Genomic DNA, 24,840 nt, shown 5'->3' on the forward strand with positions numbered 1-24,840 from the left:
AGCCTCCTCAAAAGGTCACTGGACTGCTGCTCCTGTTTCTTTGTGGATCAACGGAATCATTGGGTTTCTAAGTTGCTAGAGGAATGGAAGCTTTTTATTCACAAAAACACTAAAACCTGGATAGTTTTCCCATGTCTTATGGATGCCAGCTGGTCTCTATTCCTTTGTCCATTGTTAATGCTTGGGATATTCTCACCTACTACCAAGAAGATCCATGATTTGCATCCTAAAGATAAGGAGTTTGTCAACCGTTTCATGGTCTGTCAACCCCCACCAGCAGAGGTATATGCAATATCAGGCCTATTCGCCGTGCGACGTACTGGTAGAACACTGTGACTGCATCAGCACCATAATGCTTCGACTTGGACCCCCAGGCTGATCATGCCTTTTGTTAAATATGGGCAATTCTTGTTTGAGGAAATGAAAAGGTCACAAGATATTGTTTTTCCTCCATACTGGCATACACTTCTAACGTGGATGCTCATTTGTATATAGATAATGTGGTAAGCCAACTACTTCTCCCTGCTGTTCCTGTCTTAATGACAGGCGCAGAAACTTCTACTCTAAGCTTTGTAGACCAAGTGTGTCCCTAGTTCGATCAAGCATAGCCGACAATGTATGTGTGCAGCCCTGCCAGTTGTTCCTTTTCATTTTTTATAATCACCAGTGGGACTGAGTATATTTTATTTTTAAGACGAGGAGCTCCGAGTGAGAACAAGTACTAATAAAGCAGGAGCCGTTTTGAGAACTTCTTATGTCACTCATTCAACAAGGCGCCCTACCCTCCATATGGCGGCCAGTCGCTACCAAACATAATACATGCTTGTAGGCCTTGGGAAGGTAAAACTACTAGGTTGATTTATCATTTACTCACCCGATGTTTTCTTTTGGCCAGATGTATCGGGTAAGGTCCAGAGAAGGGATGCATCTCGGTTAATTTCACAAATCTATTTTGAGACCACACCTACCGCTCCTCTCATGCCATTGCACCATTGGGTCACGTTTGTTTCTGTGTGTCGGTTCAAGGCTCCCAGTTAAAAATTGCATTGTGGGTTCATCAACCTGGCACAGCCCTCAAGGCATAATGGCACAATGCTGAACTTTGCAACAAGAGTTCATTCTCTCCTTCACCTGAGAGGCATCTTATTTGAAGCTGCTCATTGGAAGGGAGAGCAGTGTTCAGCAAGTGCTCTAATTAGACTGTGGCCGTCATTACAGTAGTGTAATTTTTATGTGGCTCTGGTTTTAAAAGCAATTCACCATCTCTTTGTATCCATGGGTGTATCTCCTTAAATCTTACCTAACTAAAACTGGTGATACAACCTACCCTGTGCTTTCACTTCTTATAGAATGCTACAAACAAACATATTTTGAAAAATTCATACAACAATAACGTAGGGCTTTAAAAGTGGGCTGTGCAGGATCTCTTTCTTAGCAAAGGAAGCTCAGTGAGACTGCTGATATCTTGATATATTTTGCAGAATGAGAGCAGAGTTTCCCCAAATATTTAAGCACTTGCAGACCCTAAAAAAATTAAGATTTGTTGGACGTGATCCGTCTGACCAAGTGCTCGATGTTATTGTGGGTGGTAGGTTACGAAAAGCAAGATGTGCAAATATGCAGAAACTTGACGTTCTGTTGATGGTGTTATTAGAGGCATTGGCGACTCATTTGAGGCTGCTTCGGGTGAATTTCTGGGTTTGGTTTTACAGAAATAATGTACTATTCTGCCTGACATTCTCTTCAGTCACTCCTTCAGTATAAATACTTACCCTCTAGGATTCAAGTCTGCAGTGTTCTACTACTTAAAAAAATACACCACTGACCACTAAACTCCCACCAACCATAGCCCTGTCTCTCTACACTCATTTGTCTAAAACTTCGGGAATAACTAGTTCTTATTGTTTTATCTCCTTTCTCATGTAAGTGGAGGCCAGTTTCCTTTAGGTGCTGCCCCATTTTTGCAAGTAATCAAATTTGGTGGATTTAACTAACACATTTGGACAGGTACGCAGTTTATTAGTAAGGCATGTTTTAAGTCACATGTAGTTCAGAAAATGATTGGGCTCAAGCTGAAAGTTTTCACACGTCTGGAAAAGATTTAAAAGACTCGTCCATGATGACGTGATCCAATGTGGTGTTGCGATGTAGTTCCAAAGCGGCCAATGGAGGGACTTCCTTTTATCTTAAATCTTTGAGTTGTGCCTGAGGGGTGCTTGTGAATGCAAAAAATAGATGCTGCTTGAGAGTACTATGACATGTCCACATATTTACAGCTCCTATCATTATGGGATTAAGCTTGGTCTCTTGAGAAAGAGTTTTCTGATGGACAGTTGCTGGCAACTTGATTCCACCTTGTAGGTGACTTTCCAAGAGCACTGTAAGAAATCAGGTTATTGTTTGATGGGGTGTAAGCCCAACTCAGGAAAAAAACACAATCCCAGTCATGGTGAACGACAAATGTTACTAAATTAATCTATGCTTAACACTCTGGTTGCTTGGCACAAAGAAGTCAGGCTTACTTTAGAGGCAAAGTGTATTGTATTTATGCTGTACACAAACAGAAATACAGTGAGAACACAGGACAGTAAAAATCCGAAACAATCTTAACAATATAGAGTAAATTTGAGTACATAAAATGATACCAGAAAAACAAAAATTCAATGTGTAGAACTGGAGATATGAAATTAAAAAGTTTTAAGTAGATAAAGCATCTAAAAACATAAAGTGCCACTCGCGGTCATCTGGTTGTGCTAGACTAGGGGAAAGCCAAAATTTCAGGCTAACAGTGATTATGGAGCACGGGCCAGCTACAGGGACCATGTTTGTCCTGCTGAAATAGTTACCTTCTCAAAGTTCGGTGTGAAAAGGTCCTTTCAGAGTGGCGGAGGCCGCGAGGAGCAAGGAGGGCATTGCGGATGGTCGCTGCTGTAGTGCGGAGAGCAGGCCTGATGTCCATACCGTCATCGCTGTAGGACGAAGATCCAGTCAGGCATCATAAATGGTCTTTGCTGGAGCTTTGCGTTGCGATCACCACCGGCTGTCGTTGCTGTAGCACGAAGTGCAGATCTTGCGTTGCTGGTCGTCGTTGACGGTCGCTGTAGTGTGAAGAGTTGGATTCACTGAAGCTTTATGTGACGGCCTTCACAGGCAGCATAGTCACAGCGTAAATGGACCAGTTTGTGGTCGCAAAGAGCCCAAAAGTTCAGGATTTCACCTTTCTTCACAGGAGGAGCTCAACAGATGCCGGCCATGGGTCCAGGACCTGGGGAGGCACATCTTGGGGAATCAGGAACTCATTCCAACAGAGGCCAGCAGGTCTCAATCAGGTTCAGTTGCAGGCCCAGTGCATCAGGTCACCTGGGAAGTTGTAGGGAGGCCTCTGGAGCTTGTTGTGTCCCTGTGGCTCAGACAGGAGGTTAGCCAACTAACCCTTGGAGTCACTCAGTTTAGCCTGGGATGAAGGGAGCAGGTCCAGTCTTTCTTCTTACAGAGCAGGGCAGTCCTCAAATAGCAGGGCAGCCCTCTGGAGGTCAATGCATTCTTCAAGCAGCACATCAGTCCTATGGGAGCAGCGGGGCAGTCCTCTGGGGAGCAAGGCAAGAGTCAAGGAGCAAGGTAGTCCACGGGGGAGGAGGCAGTCCTTCTTCTATAATGTCCACATCCAGGAGTGTACTGAAGCGTGGCTCTGGAGGTCCAATATTTATACCTGGTGCCACCCTTTGAAGTGGGGAAATTTTGTAAACTACCTCCACATCTGGTTCTGAAAAGGTCTCCCCTTTCCTTGTTGGGCTCTGAGAAGTCTGGGGTGACAAAACACTATTATCTTCTTTCTTTGTGTGTGCAGAAGTCGTAGCCTTTTGAAGTGTAATTGGAGCAAGGTATAACTCTGCCCCTAACCAGGATGGCCCATCCTGTCCACACCTAATCACCTTTCGTGTCACTGTCTGGAAGGAATACACAAACCCCAACAGCGCATGATCCTGACAGATGGCACAAATCTTTAGGACAAGAAAATACCAGCTTTCTAAAAGTGGCATTTTCAGAATTGTGAATTAAAATCAGGCTTTGCCATTAAAGAGGGTTTTACATTAGAATTGATTTGAGTGCAAACACAATAGTTCTAACTCCTCCCAATCAAACGTTATCTCTTAATAAATGTGATATGGGAACCCCATGTTAGTCAATGGGAGAGATAGTCCTTACAGTAGTGAAAAACGACTTTAGAAATTTTTCACTGCTAGGAAATGTGAAACGTCCTACGTTTTAAATACCGTGCACTCTGCCCTGTGAGCCTTCAGGGCCTACTCTAGAGGCGACATATCTATTAAAAAGGAAGGTTTCAACCTGGAAAAAAATTATTTTGCCAGGTCGAAATGTCAGTTTAAAAACTGTACCACAGGCTACAGTGGCATGCCTGAGACCTGTTTTGAAAGGCTACTTTAGTGGGTGGCACAATGAGTGCTGTAGGCCCATTAGTAGCATTTAACTTACAGGCCATGGGTACATGTAGTACATCTACTAGGGACTTACAAAGACATTAAACATGCCAAATAGGTGTAAGCATATTTTACCATGCTTGAATGAGAGAGCATAAGCACTTTACCACTTGTTAGCAGGGAAAAAGTGTACAGAGTCCTTATGCCAACAAAAATGGGTTCTGCAACTGAGAGCAAAAATCTGGGCTCTAGGAGAGACAATGCAAAAAGGGCAAGGACCAACAAGTTCCTAGTCGGGATTTCTAGGTCTGCGTGAAAATGGTAGGCTAGTTGCTATATATAGTGAAGCGTAGGGTAGGATGGCACAGACCACTGCAAACTCTACCTGATTGTCACTTCATTCCATCTAATCTTGGTTGTTTTCCGAAGCCATATGTAGGTTTTAATTTGGCTCATTCCAATGGATTGGAGCTTTGTCACTGGTATGAGGTTGATAGCATGCTGAAAACATAATTAAAGCATGGCACAGCCACCATTTTCATTATCTGGATTTTCCCAGTATGGACGGATGACATTTCCCCCAGATGAGAAAATCTTTTCACATTTTTGTTGAAAAGGCTGCCTGGCTATCTTTAACCATAAGGTGTAGATAGGTACTCACTAAAATACCTAAGTACTTCATTCATTTCTGGACCCAATGAAATGGGAGACCATGTAAAGAGTGTGCCTCAGTGCTTGCTGTCATTGGTAGTGCCTCACTCTCAGTTCCATAGCTTAATAACCGAAGAATGTTGAGAATCGAGATGCTGATGTCCATGAACGCAGGAAGTCTAGTTCTAGAAGAGGTCAATGTCAGCAGGATATAATCAGTTTATAGCTTGAGGTTCAGATTTATACTAGGTGTATCAATGCCCATGATATCATGCTAGCAGTGAATGTAATGGCCATGAGTTCCAGGGCAAGTAAGAACAATAGTGGAGATAAGAGGCATGTAGACTTGTCCCTCTTCGAAATTGATTTACTCTGAGAGTTGTCCACTGTAGTTTGCAATTCCCCTTGGATTTTGGTAGAGCCACTGTACTATGGTTAGAAAGGTCGAGCCAATGTCAATCTTGGTAAGCACTGGGAAGAGGTAGCCCCAATGCACTCGATCAAAATGCTTTTTCAGCTTTGAGGGAGGAGGCTACCCACTTGTCAGTGGCAGCCACCATAAACAAAGGGTGGTGGGGCGGGTGGGGTCGAGTGGGAGGTATCGTGCGGGGGGGGTTAATACAATGTTTTTTTTAAAATACAAAACGTACCTTTTTGCACGCGGCTTGTCGCCTCAAGCATCGTGTTCGCCGCCTCTTCTCCTCCTGGGTCCCAGCAGCACCTGGATCCCATACTCCTATCCAATTCCAGTGCTGCAGAGCAGCGCAGAGTTTGATCTGAGCAAGCGAGAAAGACACCCTGCTCAGAAAAGGGTGTCAGTGGGGTTTCTCCTGCCCGGCTTCTCTGTGCAGCTGGGCTGGAGAAAACCTAAGTGCCCATGTGTTTTTGTCAGCCTGAAACGGCTGTCCAAAACACATATGTGCACTTTGGGAGTGGAGTGCACGTAGCACTCCTCCTCCCATGCCTAAGCCCTGCCTCTCCCAACACTGCTGGCAGAGCCGACAAATGTAAAATAAAATGATGCAAGAGCATTGTTTTATTTTACATTTCCTGGCTCAGAGCCAGGCAGTGGGGCGACATTCCTCCGCCATTGTGGAGGAGCCGCCATAACTGGACAGCCAAAGGATATGCAATAAAATGGCCATGTGGTTGCTAGAGGAGCGGCCTGTGACAAATCCATCTTTATGCTTATGTACCAGTGATGTTATTACCTTTTGTAATCTTGTTGCCATAAAATGTTAATGTCATTATTAATTGGCAGGTTTGGCCAACACTTATCACAGGATAGTGGATCCCTACCTGGTTTAGGGATCAATGAAATAAAAGCCCGGTTGAATTCATCCGGGAGCCTTTTTGTTTAAAGGGATTTCCAGTACATTTTCCCCAAAAGGGGAATAACCTGCAGTGCCGCAATCTTGTGCGATTATGCCAGGAAACCGGTTAAAAGCTACAATTTGTGTGTAAGTGAGTCCTACAACAGAGGGTTCCATCCAGCATCTGGGATATTTCAAAGAGGATGAACCCAGTATCCTTTATAACCAATATTGCCAGTGCAGTGTAACTTTTCGTTATTTTAGGTTGCCTCCCTCATAGAAGAGTTATGTTTTAAAGTATTAACAATGAGTATGGATGAAAGGCACTAAATGTACCAATAAGAACAGCTTCTCCAGCTTTAAATTTGAGATTGATTAACATTCTTTTAAATATTCCCCGAGATTAGTCTGAGAATCATTGGCAAAACAAGTCAGTCACAGAGCTTATTTTCACCTAACAGTCCTAGTCCTACTGACTAAGTAATTCCACCTCTCTGCAAGATTTTGGGCACATTCTTTACTCTGTATGTTACGTGTCATGGTTCCCTTAAAACCCTACTGTAAATATGTATTTCTTCTAAATTATGTATCTCTATTTGTTGCAGTGTTTGGCGTTGGAGATATTTCTCCATTGGACTCTGTGCTAATAAGTGTATTTACTGTGCTAATAAGAGTGTATTGTTTTTGTAAAAAGGAAAACCGAAATCTCTCTTTATGTGTACATGTTGTTTTAAGAGTCATTAAGGACTTTGATAGGGGGAAGCTGATCAGGGCTGAGTATCTTTCTTACGCATTTGAAGAGGCTGTCCAGGAACATTGACCATTAAGCAAACAAATAAAGAACAAGCATTTGCAATGCATTAGGTCTCGCATTTGCGAGAGTTTAAGCTATTGGCATTGTAAATGACCATGCTTTTTATTTGTTTTAAAAACCAACACGGCAGTAAAAGGCGTTGTCATTTACAATGCAATAGCTCAAACTCTTGCAAATGCGATACCTATTGCATTGCAAAAGCTTTTTTTGTTATGATCGGCTTCATAGTGCAGAATTGCGGCAACTAGGACAAAGGATTTAGAGGGTCAAGTAAAAAGGAGTGTGGCACTGAGGAAAGAAGAGAAGATTGGGATCCGGGTAGGAAAGAAGTAAGACGACCCATGCAGCTCTCTAATCATTCATGGAGATTTTAATAAAACTGAGTGGGCGCTTTTAAGCTCCAGGCTAGAGCTCAAATACCCCCAAAAACAGAACACTTGTAAGCAATTGCCACATACCTGCAATATTTCCCAAAGCTCTCACTGCGTGCTCAGAATGTCAGGAAAAATTTGCAGTGGCAGCCGCGAGGGAAGGCAAAATATGTTGGTTGTTTATTTTCATTACTGCAACCACACGAAAGGCAAGCTTCGCAAAGATATTACACCCTGGCCACTGCCTATAACAAGCATTGGCTGCGCGGCCGTGAAATTAACGCCGCGCGGCCATGAAAGAGAAAGTGAGCCACATGGGTAACATGGAAGGGGAGGGGGGGGCGGTGAGTGCTAAAGCAACACAGGGAAGGCTGGCATATGGTGAGCACTATCGCGGCCGCTTTGATGTTCTCAGTGGCCGCGCGGCTCACTGAGAACATCAAAGCAGCCGCGAAAGTGATCAGCAGGCTGACAAATGGTGCGCGCGCCCGGCGCACATGCACTGTAGTTGGCGGCCTGAAAAGCACTAGTTTGCACTTCCAAATCCCGCTTTCTAAAGCTCTCGCCAGAGCAGCGCTAAAGCGCTGGCTCAGGCGAGACCTAAAAAAGTGCCCATATGATGCCTACAAGAGGCTCAATGAAGATGGAGGTTTACATTTAGCAGTTAGAACATAAAATTCCTCTACGGGTTGTCCGCCTCGCAGCCTCCGTCCCCTGATGATTACCAGGTTCAAGATATTGAGACCCCACATCCGAATTTATCACTGATATCTATCAGCCGCCATTCTACAGTCAAAGACCCTCTTAAACACTGCTGGGACCAATACAACATTTCCTACTACAACTCAGTTCTCTCAATCTATCAGTTTTGCTCCTAAGGTCTTAGAATTTGGTTCATTTGTAATTAATTTGCGACTGCATCAATTGGGGCAAGACACATACCGGCCACCTCCACCAGTACCACCACCACAGTGCACAGTTCATAGCGCCCTCTAATGCACAGTTCATAGCGCCCTCTAAATCGGCCTGCATCCAATCAACCTCTGCCACTGTCCTACCTTGCATGAAATGAATGTCTTGTATGCAACTCATCGCTGGTACTGACATTACTCCTGTGACTGTGCACCCCCCTCCCCCTTGTCGTTCCTACCCCAGTATCCTTGCCTGTGAGCCATCTCGCCCACTCACATCAAATCAGGCAACATTGATCTCTGCCTTGCCCATCAAGCATGTGGTCTTAACCGCAAAAATATTTTCACGGTTGTGCCATTGACGCCAGTGAAAAAATGGACGCCCGAACTCACAGCTGAAACACAGAAGTACTGGAATAAGAAGCTAAATAAACAACAACAGATCAGCTGCGGGAACTGCTGCCACGGCAACCCAGAGGCGGAGCGGCTGAGCACTGCGCTATCCTCGCTTTGTAATTAGTTAGAAAAGGTTAAACCACTTACCAGCTCAGCCTCCCTGCGCTAGAGAGAGGGGGGCGAGAATCAGCTTAGAAACGGGTTGATCAGGCGAAGCTCGAAGGGAAATGCAGGGGCTCAAACAGAGACGTTTTCAGGCATGGGCTAAGTGGGCTCTGGCCCAGGGCCCCAGACTTTCAGGGAGCCCCCTAATAGAGAGCACTCTGCTCTGCATAGAGTCTTGCCCTGATTAATTCTTAAACAGACTGTTAAATACCGTTTTCATTTCATTTATTTTTAATGTGAGTGATGTGTGAGAGTCATTACAGACATTTTGTCGAGAAATGATGTGTTTATGTTTTGTGCAACATCCATAAAAAGTTTCTTTTAGCTCAAAACAGGACCTCACATATGAGAAATGGGAGGGTGTCACAGAGATTATTTGCAGTAATATTAGTGAGCTGCTGCTGCTGTGTTACAATATTGAAAACACAGGTCAGTATCCCTGAATATTGGATGTAAACACATTTAGAATTTGGACCAGTGTGCCTGTGCGCTCTCGGTGACCTGGCCTAAAAGAACTGAAACTGGATCATAAATTCAAAGCTGATCCGAACAGGGGCCCACAAAATACGTTTAGCCCAGGGCCCCCAAAATCCTTAGGATGTCCCTGGGCTCAAAGCTAAGCTCCACTGAAGAAAGAGGAAAACAGATAATAGCTGTTCGCTAAATTGTCCACAATGGAAGCAGATAAATCTGTGTTCTAAACCTGGCTTCCGTATTTGACCAAAATGTTCTGATTTTGGGCAAATCACTTTATCTGCCTTCTCCTGCGCCCCCTTATCTGCGAGAATGGGTACCACTCACAAAAGCCCAGAGCAACAATAGTAGGTACTAAAGGAAAACCTTAACTAGGCCCATCTCTGCTTATTTTTACCTGCTGCTGCTTACTCCCTCTATCATGTATTGAGCACTATTTGCATAAATGTCACACAAATCGTCCATGCTTTAGTATATTAGACACTATCTGGTCGAAAATACTAAATTATGGTAAATCTGTGTGACAAATATCCAATTATTGCTCACTGCGCCTGGCCGCATTTCTCAGGACCCAAAACGTTCTACTTTAGTGCGTTTCACAAAGGTGTACGCAAAGTGTCAGTTGCGAGTGCATAAACGACACATTACGATTCATCGACTTGTGATACGTGGGCATTTATTCTCACAGAAAGAACTTGCCTTTTCAGAAATCCAGCTGTATTAAGTGTTTTTACAATGTGATTCAGGGATAGGGGTGGGCACAGCTCTTTCCAGAGCAGTAGATAGGGTACCAATCAGAGATTAGTCAACACCTGTTATTTTGCAAAGTTTTGCGAATTCACAAGCACTTCCATTGGCTTTCCTTTCGATGTTGTACATATATAAACTGGCCGCAGACATCCACATATTTTGACCAAATTGATGAAAATCTTCTTGTCGAGTAAAGGAAGGGTAAAAAGTAAGATGTACATATGAACATTTCCTCTGTATTAAATGCTACACAGAATCCGCAGGAATAAGTAATGATGGGTGGAGTATAGCTCGACACCAACAATTTTCAGGTATATTCCTGTGGATTTCCGTTAACCTACAAAAATGCATAAATCTATACAATAATAGGCATAAGTACACCAGATAGATGAAGTCTTTATTAAGTGTGGACATTCCCAGCGCCCCTTGTCAATGGTAAAAATCATACTTTATAACAAAACACAAGCATTAATATTCCATCAAGGCATCTGGTACAAGGAACCATATTTAAGGAGGGAACCTCCAGCTCTCTCCATTCCTTTATGAAAAAAGTTTATTATCGACAGATGTCATCACAATGATGCAGCACCTATGTTTGCCATTTTACAGTTTTAAATGAATTAATTATTATTTACTCGTAGGCTTATGGCTTGTTGGTCTTTTTTCCTAAATAACCCTCCACGTTCATAGCTCTCACAACCGGGCGCAATAGACGTGGCGGGCACATCAAAGCGCCTGGCATCAGAGCTGTAAATGTTGTGTGCTGCACTAGTGTCCCCCCCTTGTTACACCTCCTGGGTTTGTGTGGGAGACACTCCCACTCCGAGGTCCTGCAACTCACGTAATTAAATCAGTGGCTCAGTGACGTCATTTGCAGGACCTGCATCCAGATATCTGCATCCTGGCTTCTTTGTGAGCATAGAGGAGACTGAAATCCGCCCTGTTCTCTGCGTTCACAGGTGACTGTGCAAAATGGATGTTTTGCTGTAAAGCTGAGAAACTCAGCTTTCCAATGATACCTTTCTTGGCCTGCAAAGCACCATGCGATCACAGTGGGATGTGATCACCTGGCATCTCCACTAAATACCAGGGATTTTTTTTTGGGTGCCGGAGTGGCCCCTTGGGCCTTTGCTATTCCGGCATATGCACAATCACTCCTTGAAACCTCATGGGGAGCCGATAGGAGTGTTTAACCCTAGTCTTCCCCCTCGAGGCGAGGAGGAGGAGGCCTGAAAACCCACTAGATACCAGGTATGTAAAACAGACTTTCTGCCCGCTGGGAGGAAGACTGGGACTTTTTCCCCCAATCTGCCCCACTAGACACCAGGAATTGTTTTATTTTTTTTAAAACAAAGGGCTGGGGTGGCTACCCTGGCATAGGGCTATACACCACCCCAAAGGGGAAATTGGGGGCAATGCTGTCTTTTGGTGGCCCCCAGGAGGACAATTGGGGGTTTGCTACCCATCTACACCTTTGGGCGGGGAGGGGGATGTGCAGAAAGTCCACTACCCACCAGGGAAGTGACATTTAAGAAAAAAAGCGGGTGGGGTGGCCTACGCTGACATAGGGCCATTTTTTCACTCTAAAAGAGGGAAAAGCAGGTGGGGGGGTGTCCTCAATCGGTCTCCTTGTCAGCAGAAAACTTGCTTGAAGAGAAATTGAAGCAAATTTGAGAAAGGAGTGTGGGTGGCCCCCCACTCAAAAATCCGAAAGACAATCTTTTTGCCCCCCTCTGGAGACTGCCCTATTTGGCCATCCCGGTGGTGGGTAGTAAGCCCTCTGGACATTAGGCATTTCCCAAATGGGGTAGTCCGGTATTTTTACCAAACTGGGTGAAGGATAGAAGATTTACCCCGTTTGGGGATTTACAATGGGGCAGAAAAATGGATGTGAAGTCCCACCTCGGCAATGCGCCATACCCACATGCCAAAAAGAACAACACCCAATCTGCAACCCCAGGGGGGGAGAGAGACGGTTGTCCCAATTTGTGCCGAGGGAGCAGATACCTCACAGGATTCCAGGAATATTTTTTATAAAAATAATTGTGTGGGCTCTGGCCCTTCCTGACATAGGGCCCCACCACCACCACTAAAGCCTCACTAGTCTTTCTACTCCCCCGGAAACCAAAGAATCCCCCAGTCCTATGGCAAGCGAGAGGACATTTGGATTATTTGGGACGTGTTTTTTACATATGCGCCAGCAGATTGGGGGTAAAACGCAATTTTCTCCCACTTGCCATGCTGAATGGCTGCACTATTCGGGCTTGGGGTCAGCCATCACCCAGGGAAACCTACCAAAACTAGACAGTTCTGAAAACTAGACACACAGGGCAGTCTGAGGTGGTGTGACCTATATGGGTCCCACACCGTCCTATTACCTGCATACCTCACACTTTGGTCCTTTGGGGGCAACCACTAGGACTCAAATTCAGCAGCTACCAACATTGAAAAATAAAACGCTGCTTTTGCTAGGTTAAAAGTCATGTCTCCATGTTGGGTTTTGCTGCATTCTGTGTTGCTGAAAAGGCCCACCCACATAAGTAGGACTCAATTTTTATTAGGAGTCGTATGGGAACACAAAATAGTAGAACATTTGTTATTACCTACTGGAGTTCTTTGCATTTGTGTCTTCCAAATGTTAGCCAGTTTGCAAGAAAGACGCCGTTTTGCAAAATGTTCCTTAAATTACATGATAATATAGGTAGCCCCAAATTCAGAGGTGTACAAATAACCACTATTCTTAAATTCTGTATCTTGTGTATATTTAATAAATGCATAGATTTCCTTCATACACATTTTTCATTCATCATATTTTACTATATTAATTTCTGAATGGTATTTACACAATGAAAATCTTAGTAAGCTGCATCTCAGTTGGTTCTGGGTATTTGGTGAACCTACAAACCCAATATATGCCCAGGACCGCCCTAACGGTATAATGCTTGTGTACATCAACCATCGTAACAAAAAATTACAGATGAAGATGTCACAGATAGGTATTATTTCCTACTCATTTTCATAATTTTTTTATATTAGGGATTCATTTTCTTTGGAAAAACCTTGAGGGATCTATGCAAATCCACCATAAACTACAAGTAGATTGATGCCACAAAAATGATGAAAAACGGACTAAACCCTTAGATAGTTTGAAAAATAGTGATAAAATGTTTTTTTGATACAACTCTTTTTGTCCCGAAGGATGGTTAGATGGTGATTCAAGCATAGCAAACCTTTTCTGGATACCAATTTTGTATATAAAAAATCATATGCTTTCTTACACAGCACTTTTAAGTAAAAATAAAAAGTTAAATGTGGCAATATTTTGGCTAGTTTCTCAGTTCCCTTCAGGATGCTGTGAGATAGCTGGGTACCTTTAGAATCCCCAGGATGTTGGAAAAAAGGAAGAAACACTAGCGTTGATACCTTTTGTGGGAAACAAATGCCATGAAGGATTAAAAGTGTGAGCTAGCCCAAACATAAAAAAAAAGGGCATGGCGTCTTGTGGAAAGGATTAGCAGCAAATGTGTCAATATTTACTGTAGCCTTTATTCATTCATACTATTTACGTTATCAATTGAAATGTTTGGGTGGATGATGAAAAACTTGAAGACACTTATTTCAACATGCCTAAGAGAGGTAGAAAGAAAAAGGTCGGCTTGTTGAAAGAGCAGGTGCCTGCAGATTCTGAATCTAATCTTCAAGCGACCACACAAAAAGGTCTAGTCCAATCTTTAATTGTAATTTACATCGAACGGCGTCATTGAACTTGGAAGTTCAGTTTTTTTTTTTGCGAAACACCGGGAGGAATTACTGCACGCTTAGCTTGAAACTACAGGTCTTGACATTGTTTTCTTCATATTGGGGCCAGCTTTACAATTTGTATCCTACTGTTGACCTGGAGAAAACTATATTACGCACCTGTCAGCATTATGCATGTTTTCCCTGAGTTGATGTCTACTCAGGTAGACTGAATATCAACCAATCATTGGCAGGAAATGTTGCCTGGTTGCTGAGATGTTATGTTTGGAACCAACAGGCCTAACCAGACTATTCCTGAATTAAAAGAATTGTATGATCCTTAAGAATTTATGTTCTGTACCTCCTCCTAGCATATGAATAAACTGCATCTAAAAACCAAATTCTCTGAATGTTATCTTTCTTAAAGTTGCATCTTTTGGGAAAATAAATCTGGAAAATGTTTTTCAGTCTGCACCACTATAACATTCCATCTGAAAAACCATATGGTTGTGCACTGATAACATCAAGTTATGCAAACTATTAAAGAAAATAGTTATCAGATCTTAAGCAATTTAGTGTATTCCGACATCTAGCACTTGGACTGTTGGTTATCAAAGATGTTTTTGGGCAATGCCAATACTAACAGGGGCTTTGCACATGTCCATTGTATACTGTTGTTTGGCTTTCTTGTCAGTCACATTTGGTTGCTTCTTATTTGATTGGATGACTTTTATCCTGCCTCTGCTCATATTGAGGAAACTATCTTTTTCCTTCAGCACTGTATGGTTGTGCATGTGTTTTCTAGCTCTCCCTTGTGTACTGCTTCTTCCCTCAAATAGCCCCCCACACGCTGCATGTTGCTCCGCAGCTCGTCCGTTGCTCAGTCTTATCAAAATTAAATTGTAAGCAGCTAGCAAACATCCAGTCTCCAATAGCTTTTAGTCACGATCAAAGGTTTGCACTGCGTGTCTCCATTACTTTTTATTTGTCGAATAATGCGAGCGTCATCTGCATAGCACACACATGATTGCTGATGGTTCTTAATGAACTCTGCGAGAGATGGCTCCAGGACTACCCACGGGGGTTTTATAATTGAGTGGATGATCCAAAGGAAGGCATGTTGATTATTTCACTTTTCCCAACAAGGAAAGAGCTTAGCCAGTGCACTGCAGCTCCTCTGAGCTCTGCCCACAAACTCCATTTGAGAATGCACAATGTGGAAATGATATATGGCTTAGAAATGAATTTTTTTGTGTATCTTTCTTCCAGTGTGTTGATTTGTATTGTCATGGAGAGCGAACTCTATTGATCTAACGGTACCCAGTACAAGCCCTTTGGTGTCCTCTATTTTTGCGTTTCTCGCTTTTCTGTTATTTTTTATGACTTGTGGTTTTTCCTTTCATATGATACTGGAGCATCTGTTCTCCATGGATGTACACAGAAAGTAAGAAATGAAATACCATAGGAACGTTATTGTGCTAATACTGCATGCTAGGCAAACAGGCCTGCCTCAGGGTGTGGGTGTTATCAAAGCTAAAGAAATGAAAACATAGGAAATAAAACAAACGTAATATGTGCCTTGCGATCTGGAACAGGAAATTATATACATTTGTGGCTTCTATTAAAGAAACATGCCATTTCAAGGGTCCCTCAATTTTGTTTCTCATCAATACCAACTGTTAGTACTGAAATGAATGAGACAGACATTTTATGTATTTACAAGCAAACAAACCAAGTTTTAGGGTTTACTCCCCTATTTCTTCTTTTATTTCTATAAAATCTTTTTCTCTCATATTCCTTCCATTAAATGTCAGATCCATCACAATTCATAAAATCAGTATAACATCATCAGTAGATAATCTGGTCTAGGGCTGCCTTCGAGTAGAGGCCTAATCAAAGGAAATATTTGCTGAATTGAACAAGATCAGTACCACCTTAAAGATTTTGGGGCATGGGCAAGGCATATTTTGGGAGTCCTAAACAAAATAAATTTTAATTTCATTGCCCATTTCCTGCTAATTCAAGTGTGCTTGTTGCCAAACGATCTAAAGTGCGTATTACACTTTACCAGGGTAACACAAAAAATAGTTGAAATATGTCTTAGCCAGGATCCCAAAGATCCTTAAGATAACCAAGGGTAGCAGTGGTAGTGGTAGATGGCGAGGGAGAGCAATTTAGCTAGAGAAATAGAATTGACATTTCAAATAGAGATAAGGATTTACTTTCCCAACAGATGCCCTTGGACAGTGGGGGCCCTGGGTAATTGCCCACTTTGCCCATGCCTTGAAATGTCTCTTAACAAGATGATGGTCAGTGGCCCTCTTTCTAATCTGGCAACTTGAGTCCGAGTTTTCATTTTCTTTGCAGACGTTTGCGAAACATACTCAACCCTCTGTAAGATTTGCCTATATATGTTACAGAGCTTACCATGCCCGATTCCCAAGTCTTACTTTAATCGACTACAGTTGGCACTCATTTCTTTATTATGGGCTGGCCGACGCAGCAGAGTGGCCTTACTTCTGTTTGACTTACCTTTCCTGAGATATGAAGAGGGTGGCCTGGAAGTTCCCCAATCTCAGTTATATTATTATGCAGCACACCTGCAGCATGCGGTCAGGTGGTTCGACCCTCGAGGTAAATGGGAGCAGAGCTTACTAGCGGTAACAATTTCCTTTGGCCCTGATGGAGGGCTCGGCGGTCGGCAGGGACCCACTATACATAGTGCGACACACATCCCACATTTGGCAACAGTATATTGAAACAATACTGAAACATGCCCCATTTCGTCTAGAACTCCCCTTATGGATACTGGCTCCAGTCCGAGAAATGATGGAGCATATGTCCTTTCATGCGTGACAGGTAGGTGAGTATGAGACACTGGGAGACATGTACCCCGGCAAATTCTTCTTCACTTATGAACGAGCCTGCAACGCTTTTACACTTGGACACGGGCAATACTTACACTATGCTGGACTGGCTGATATTGCCAAGACAACTTGGCCCACATATCAGGCTGTCCCGCAGCCTACAGGTACGCTCGATATAATACTGACCTATGGCGCAGGTCGCCACTTAATAACACACCTCTACAGGTCCATGAGACAGGACTCGACTGGCCCATCGCCTAAAGTGCAGGCAGCGTGGGATACTGACCTTTAGACCCCACTAACGAATAGTGAATGGACAAATGTAGCTGTGCTTACACGTACATTGTTATGTAATGCCTGGTTCAAGTTGATCCACTTTAATGTCCTTCGTAGGACCTATATAACTCCAAAAACGTTACATAGAATAAATCCCCTCAGACCTGATGATTGTCCACGATGTGGGGCACATAGTGCAGATTTTACACATTTAGCGTGGTGGTGTCCTGCAGTGCCGAGCTACTGGACGCAGGTGGTGTAGTAGGACTACACACATCCACATCAGCGACACCCCACTGTTCTGCTTATTGGGCCAAGTTAAAAGGCCAAAGAAGAGAAAGATGTCCTATATAGATTTTTGCAATTGGCCTTGGTTCTCACTCAACGAATGGTGGATATTACTTGGTTGGGACAGCGTTCCCCCACAACAGATTGTTGGTGTTGAGATGTTTGGGAAAAGGCCTTGGCTCAAGAGGTGCAAATGAAATTGAACAGGAGGAACGATAAGTTGACAGACGACTTTAGTTTTTGAAGAAAACTTAGTAGTGCTGTTACTTTGCCTGATGTGAACTCAGACACATTCAGAGTGCATACTAGGGACGCTAATATGAATGGGAGCGGTGGTGAATGATTGAGATTGGGCTGTATGGAGGTTTACATATGTGATCGCAACACAGTATGGTAGTGAGGGGCCAACGCTTTGGGGAACCCTCTCCGGGTTGAAAAGTAGAAATATTGATTCCTGTAAGAAATTGTCGCCTTAGTAAGTTCCACTGGATCATTGCTTTTCCATCACTGTAAAATGTAGCCAACTGTTATGTAAAAAATTCAAAATAAAGGTTGGGAACCCTCTGCAAGATTTACAATCCCGGGGATGTGACCTTTGACTCTTTAATAGTAGGAAGGTATGGTTTCAGCCAATTGGGAATCAAAGTAGATTGGCCTTGGCTGGTGGCGGGTAGAAGTTGACACCGGGTAGTAGCATTACCCCTCCACTATACCTTCTTCTGAGATCCCCCATTGAATTAATTGTTTTTCCCTGTACTCTGTACCTCGTTTCCTTATTCTTGTCGGACTATTTATTCATGTACCTTTCAGTTATTCCCCTTGCTTTTTTGTTGTTGCCTTTTTTATTAAAACAACAGTAATACCGGCGGATGCAGTCTGCACTGTATACAATTGTTAAATAACTAAATAAAATACTTTCTTTTTTAAAAAAAAGTTCACGATGCTTCACGAAAAAAAGGGGGGTTTAATAAAAAAAAACGTATGCAGAACAATTATCTTTCATGTACCATTCCGTCTTAATAGTACCGTACAAACATGTTAATGATAAGCGAGATACCCCATCATCATGCAATGATAGTGAGGGTGATATTACACTTCAATCTAATGCATTTATTCCATTTGCATCCATCTGTACGGTCGATCTGCCGATCTATCCTAATACAGAACAGCAAAGTGCTGAGCCAGCACTTGTAGGGCTTGGGCCAAGGGAGTCGTGAGTATCATGTACTGTAATAGGTGGTCAGTGGAATTGTGTTGGTGGTCCAGTGGCTCGGTGAGGGCTTTTATCGGAGATTGACAAAGTGCTCCTAGAAGAGGAGGGTCTTAAATTTCAGGAGAGATGGTAAAAGTCTGATACAAGGAGATATGTTGTTCCAGATCCTCAGTGTGTAGAGGGACAGGAATGGCATATGCTTTTATTCATTTTCCACTTCTTGATTTGGAGTCTGGCAGTGCATTGACTTCTGGTGTTGCATTTTCCCCTTGAGGTGTTTTTTTAATACAATTAAGCGACTACCCTCGTTCTTGCAGCCTTGTAGGTTATGCAGCAGGTTTTGAATACGATGCATGCCAGAGCGATTCTCCAGAATGAAGTTCAAGTGGTTAAATGTATTTAGTCCTTTGTTTAGGTGGCCATGGCATGTGGGGCACCTTTCAACAAGGTCAGTTTGAAAGAGCTTTGCCCCAGTTTAGGTGTGGGAGGATCCAGACTTGGACAGTTATTCCAAAGTCCATTTCTGGGAATTAGAGTTCACGTTCTTCAGTAGTACGAGTTGGGTCCATGCTGTTGTGAGCTTGTTTTCAAAGTCTGTTTTGAAGGAAAGGCCTGTCTTCTGGGTGAATCAGAATGACTTGACATTAGTGGTGAGCGAGGGTGAGACTCTCTCTCGCTTTTTGTTGGACACCGTGTCTTGGATCAGTGTTTCTCTGTTGCTGTTTGCAATGAGTGGAGATCTGGATTTGTAGTCTTCTTCTGTTTGACTCACTTTTTAGCGTTCTGTTTTTACCATCTTAAGTTATCCCTGTGGTCCTTAAAGGTCGCACTGCCACCTTCTTGCTCCTCCTTAACATTTTAGCATGACCTGATCTTTCTTTCTATCGCAGTACCTCCCTCCCCTGTACTTCTCATCCTTTTACTGTTTTCACTCTTGTTCTCTACCTCACTCTTTTTACTTCTCTCTCGCCCCATCGCTCTTACTCCAGCTCTTTCTCTCCTCTTTCCCCTCCTTCTTCTCTCACGTTCTCCATTTTTTCTCCATTGTTTCTCCCCTCCTAAGCCCACAGTAGCTCCCTGTCCCTTCAGTCTCTGGCTCTCACATACGATCAGTCAAAGGTAGGGCTGCCTTTGCCACTGATTATCATTTAGAGGAAGGTGCAGGGCCTGGGATGAGGTGAGTGAGCAGCACATGGCTTTAGCACAGCGACAATGACTAGAATCTATGTAACTTTGAAAATGATTCGCATTGGCGGGAGCTATATTGTACTGGCACAGCCTACCTTAATATGTCTCAAACAACCATCATTCGAAATTCAACCCGATTTTTTCAAATTTTTACTTAGACATTTTAAGTGTGCCTTCCTTATTGACCATCCAGCAAGGAGTTGGGTCAGCAGCATATTATTAGGGACTCTCGCAATGTTCACTGGTCGAGAGCTTATCTCCCACAGACCCAGGTCCTGGCTGAAAAGTGAATCTTGGCCCAAACCGAGGTATCATCAAGACAAAAGCCAGAAACTATTGGTTTTGTCAAAACTTCTTTATGTGGGCAATTTAATGCAGAAAATGTATGAAACGTCAATTATTTGGCAAAATGTTCAATTCTCAGGTCACACTGTTGAGAGGTTTGCTCTAAGCTTTGGCTGCCCTAGCGGCCAAGGCCCACCCTTGTATCTGTCCTTCCATAGGTGCCTTTATGGTCCTGATGTTGAACCAAGGCATGCACATGCGTAGGTCCGCATTGCAACTCTTGAGGATAAGTGGTCATTTGTATCCGTAAGAAGTTACATGTCAGGGCTGGACTATAAGGACTGACATTTCCCAGTGGGCTGAAGGCCAAAGGGCTGCTTTCAGAGCAGGATGGGCTTCCTTGGCTAGGACAAGGCAATACAAGCACGGTTGGTGCTTGTATTGCCTTGTCCTAGTCACCGTCTCCTGCAGTGTGGGACCGGCTTAAACATTTTTGCCATGGCTGAATTTGGTTTTCAGTCCGGCCTACTGACTCCTAAACAATCTTGAATCACACCTCAGGGCTTACACCCCCTGATCAGTGTTCATTCTGTCTATAAGACTGCGCACAACCACAGAGTTGGACTAGGACTAAAAGTAGACCCAAGCACAAAAACAAAAGTGGCCATATTTGCGAAGAATATAGGTAAACAATTGGTAATTTCAGGGAAATCAACAATACAAACCAGCACTGGCCACAAACCCAGCCCAAAACTGCTAAAAAAAACGCACGCCCTCCATCCCCCCACACTGATCTGGCAGACTAGCCCATAGGCTGCCCTAGTCCGACCCTTCACTACAGATCCCGTGCCATAGGTACATACTGCGGTGCTTGCCACAAGGCAGCGTGATTCTAACCCCAGCTTTGGCGCTCGGCAGCGCGCGCTCCATTCTTCTGCGATCTGAATGTGAAATCTGTCGCCCGTCGCGAGCCAAGTTCCCCACGAGCTGCTGGTGGGCGTCGACGCGCGAGAAGTAAATGGAAAGCAATTAGCATTTCTGCAAGATGATGAATGGGGGACGACAGCAGGGGCCGTGCTCGATGCTTCGGCTGTTATATAATCTTAAAAAGACATGATCATTCACACTGGCAGACGGCGCGCGCACAGCCAGCCGCTCTGTGTGTACAAACAAAATTAATTGCCTAGAATTCATTAACATAGAGACCTTAAAGATGTGATCATTAGAGCATCTGTATAGTCACATCGATTCTCTGAGTCCACATAAGTTCCCTTTTTCTGTCCAAATACTTGCCATGGAGATTCTGATCTGTTTCAGAAGCGGAAGCAGCGCCATTTCTGATCCCTCTATCTTCTGGGCGAGGCCCAGTCGCGTAGAGATGGCCAGCATACTCAGTGCTTAATTTGTAAAACCATAGGTGCCAGGGCTCTCGTCAGTGGGCCACTGCAGCTTGCACCACCCATTGCCCTGCCAACGCTGCCAGTGGCAGCACCAACACAACTAACACACCAAGCTCAAGGTCTCTGAGAAGGAGCTTGATATTATCATCGAAGAATGCTGCAATCATCATGAGCAGCTATTTGGGAGGGTCTCACTCAGTGTTCTTGACAAAAGAAAAATCTGGTGTGGAATGCACCAGCGCATCACTGCCCTGGGAGTGGCACACAGGTCCCTGGATGACATTAAGAAGCACTGGTACAACCTGCGCTCCAGGGACAAGGAGAGGGTGGCAGCACGTCTGCAAGAGGCACAAGGGACTGGAGGGGGACCGTCCAAAGTATCAGAACCATCTACAGCTGAGGCCATGGTGGAGAGTACCCTGGAGAGGACTGCTGGTGTAGGATTTAGGAACCTTGACACATCACAGCCAGCGCCAAACCCTGGTAAGTGTGGAATGTGTTAGAAATGTTAAAATGACCACTAAAACCTGTTCTGCGCATGCATACTAATCATCCATACCCAAAAATCCATTGCCACAAAACAAACAACCCAAATGGTGCATCATGGGAGATGTAGTCAGTGACATATACAGTGTAGTGAAGGAATGACTTGAGCTGATAAACATTGCAACACCACTGGGATAGTGACTCACATTTTATTTTCTCCTTCCATCTTTTGCCACATAGAGATAACACTGGGAGGAGAGCACAGTGCCGAGGACACAGAGGGAAGCCCGGATCAGGCCCAGATGTAGGAAGAGCAGGATGGGGGAGTATCAAGTGGGCCAAGTTGCCCAGAAGTCCCAGCTGCAGCAACCACATCTCAGGCTACAGTCAGTGTGACACTAGCCTCACGTCAGTCATCTCCATCCAGACGCTCTCCTGCCACCATTGTGTGGCACATGCGACCAACCCACAGTCCAAACAGCATCTGTAAAATCAGCCCCCTGCTGGAGCACCCAGTCCGGTCTTGTTTGGAGGCCTGGAACAGGCGATGTTGAGAATACAGCGCCTGCAACAGAAACAACAGAGGCTAAAGAATCTGAAGCCGACACAGGGCTTCTGCAACATCACCGACACAATGACTGAAAACCAGTGCCGGATGGAAGCCAATTTTGATGCCCTAACAGGTACCATTGCCGATTTAGCCGAAGAAGTGGGGGAAGAAAGGGTGCAGCACAGGCGCATGGAGCGCAGCAGGGGCCACAAATTGGACACTGTGAGCAGAGCCATTGGAAGGCTTGCCCATGTGACGAGCCAACACACCAAGTGCACCCCGGGGCTCCATGTGGAGATGGGCCGCTTTAGTGGGGCTGTTGCTTGTGGCCTTCAACAAATCACTGCATTAGTGGAAACACTGCAAACCAATATGTTTGTCAGCGGTGGTGCTACGGAGGCCGCAGAGAGGGAGGTGCCAAGCCGCAGTAGCGTGTCCGCTACGGAAATACCTGTAATGCGGTGGAGCAGCAGCCGCCAGGCTGGGATTGGAAGTGGCAGCTCTGTCCAGGCTGGACGGAGGGGCAGAAAGTGATTTGTGTAGGGTCACTGCACAATTTGTGGGCCACATATCAGTATTAAATTGTGGTGATGTGACCACAATGGAGTTACTTTTTAGTTCAGGCCTACATTTGGAGATGGACAGGTTGTCCTGATTTTGTTTGTGCAAGCTTGCACAATAAAGCACCAATTGAAAGTCACAATTTATCCTGTCTTATCTAGAGGGTAGTGGGTAATTACTTTGAACATACCTTTAAAAATAATTGTTAGCTATCTTGTCCCTGCGCCTTCTCCCCTCTGCTGCAGAGCTATCATCCCTTTGCTGTTGGGCAGGTGGTCCTGGATCCTCATCCTCTGATTCCGAGTCAGACATATCCATGGGCAATCCACCCCTGCAGGCCATGTTGTGAAGCATGGCACATGTAGCCACATTTTTGCATACAGTCTCAGGTGCATACTGCAGAGCTCCGCCACTCTTGTGGAGGCACCTGAAGCGCAATTTTAGGATGCCACATGTGCGCTTGATCATGGTCCTGGTGCACCTATGTAACCTGTTGTACCTCCTTTCATGTGCATTGTTGGGAGACAGGTATGGTGCGAGGATCCATGGCGCAGGGCATACGCACTATCACCTGGTTAAGATATATGATGGTGAGACAACAACATGCATACAGACATAAAAGTGCAAATACATTTATTTGGGGACCTGAAAGATCTGTACCTAGTAGGTATCCTTCATCAAAGTCACCTCTTTCTAATTCTGGTATATGCCACTGTGTCTGAAAATGTATGAGTCATGGGTGCTTCCAGGATATTTGGCAACCACATATGTGATTATGTTTTTTTGCATCGCAGACAACTTAGATGTCGAGGGAATGGTTGCTTTTCCTATCATGGAATATGTATTCTAATTGGGATGGGGGAAATATGGGCACATGGGTCCCATCTATGCACCCTATAACCTGTGGAAACCTTGCTATTCTGTAAGATTCCGGTTTTGTATTTTCAAGTTCGTCCTCATCCCTGGGCAGGTAGATGTGTTGATGAATGTGGTGTTTCATGGCTTCTAGGAAATTGTGAAAAACGCGAAAGCGCACTCTGCGGCACACCTACGGCCACTGCAATGACATCCTGGTAGCTACCAATGGCTAGTAGGTGGAGAGAGCATAACACCTGCACATGTGTGGGGATTGCATTGCTGCGCAGGGTTCTGCTTTCCAATTGTGGCTTCAAGGTGTCTATGAGGTGTAGGATGAGAGTGCTACTCAGCCTGTACTGGTCATAGATCTCTTCCTCTGTCTTTTCAAGCAATGTTAGCCTAACTCTGAATATTATCTCCTGTCTCCGCCTCCTCAGCTGGGCAGCCAGTATCAGCATCCTTCTCGCTATCACGTACAGGGCAGCCATTGTGGAAAGTTTTCTGATGCATTCTTGGCCTGTTTTGGTTAGTAATAAATTGCATGCCCAGATGGGCCTATTTGCGCAAATTCCCTATTTGCGACTGCTCTGTACATTGTAATTAGCGACTAGCAATTTTGGAAACCCAAAAAGCAGTCACATTTTTTGCGAGTCGGTATTCATTCGCATCGCAATTTTGTATTTTGCAAGAGCCTTTCGTACATTGTGTACAACCATTTTAGCATGCACAAATCGTTTTGCGGCCGAACTTTCAGATTCTGTTTTTGAGGTAGTCTTCGACTGTAGTCGTGCAATAAGGCACAAAAAGTGTTTTTATCTAGGGGACCAGCCCGACCTCCTACTTCGT

At 44.2% G+C, this 24,840-nt stretch overlaps 1 protein-coding gene across 1 annotated transcript in view; it reads left to right on the forward strand.

The window, feature by feature from the left end:
• The window catches only part of PSD (pleckstrin and Sec7 domain containing), an 809,922-nt gene that overhangs the window by 381,064 nt on the left and 404,018 nt on the right, over positions 1-24,840 (forward strand). The gene's annotated exons all lie outside the window — the stretch shown is intronic.

Source organism: Triturus cristatus, chromosome 1_2 (genome assembly GCF_964204655.1).
Source record: "Triturus cristatus chromosome 1_2, aTriCri1.1, whole genome shotgun sequence".
Taxonomy (NCBI): Eukaryota; Metazoa; Chordata; class Amphibia; order Caudata; family Salamandridae; genus Triturus; species Triturus cristatus.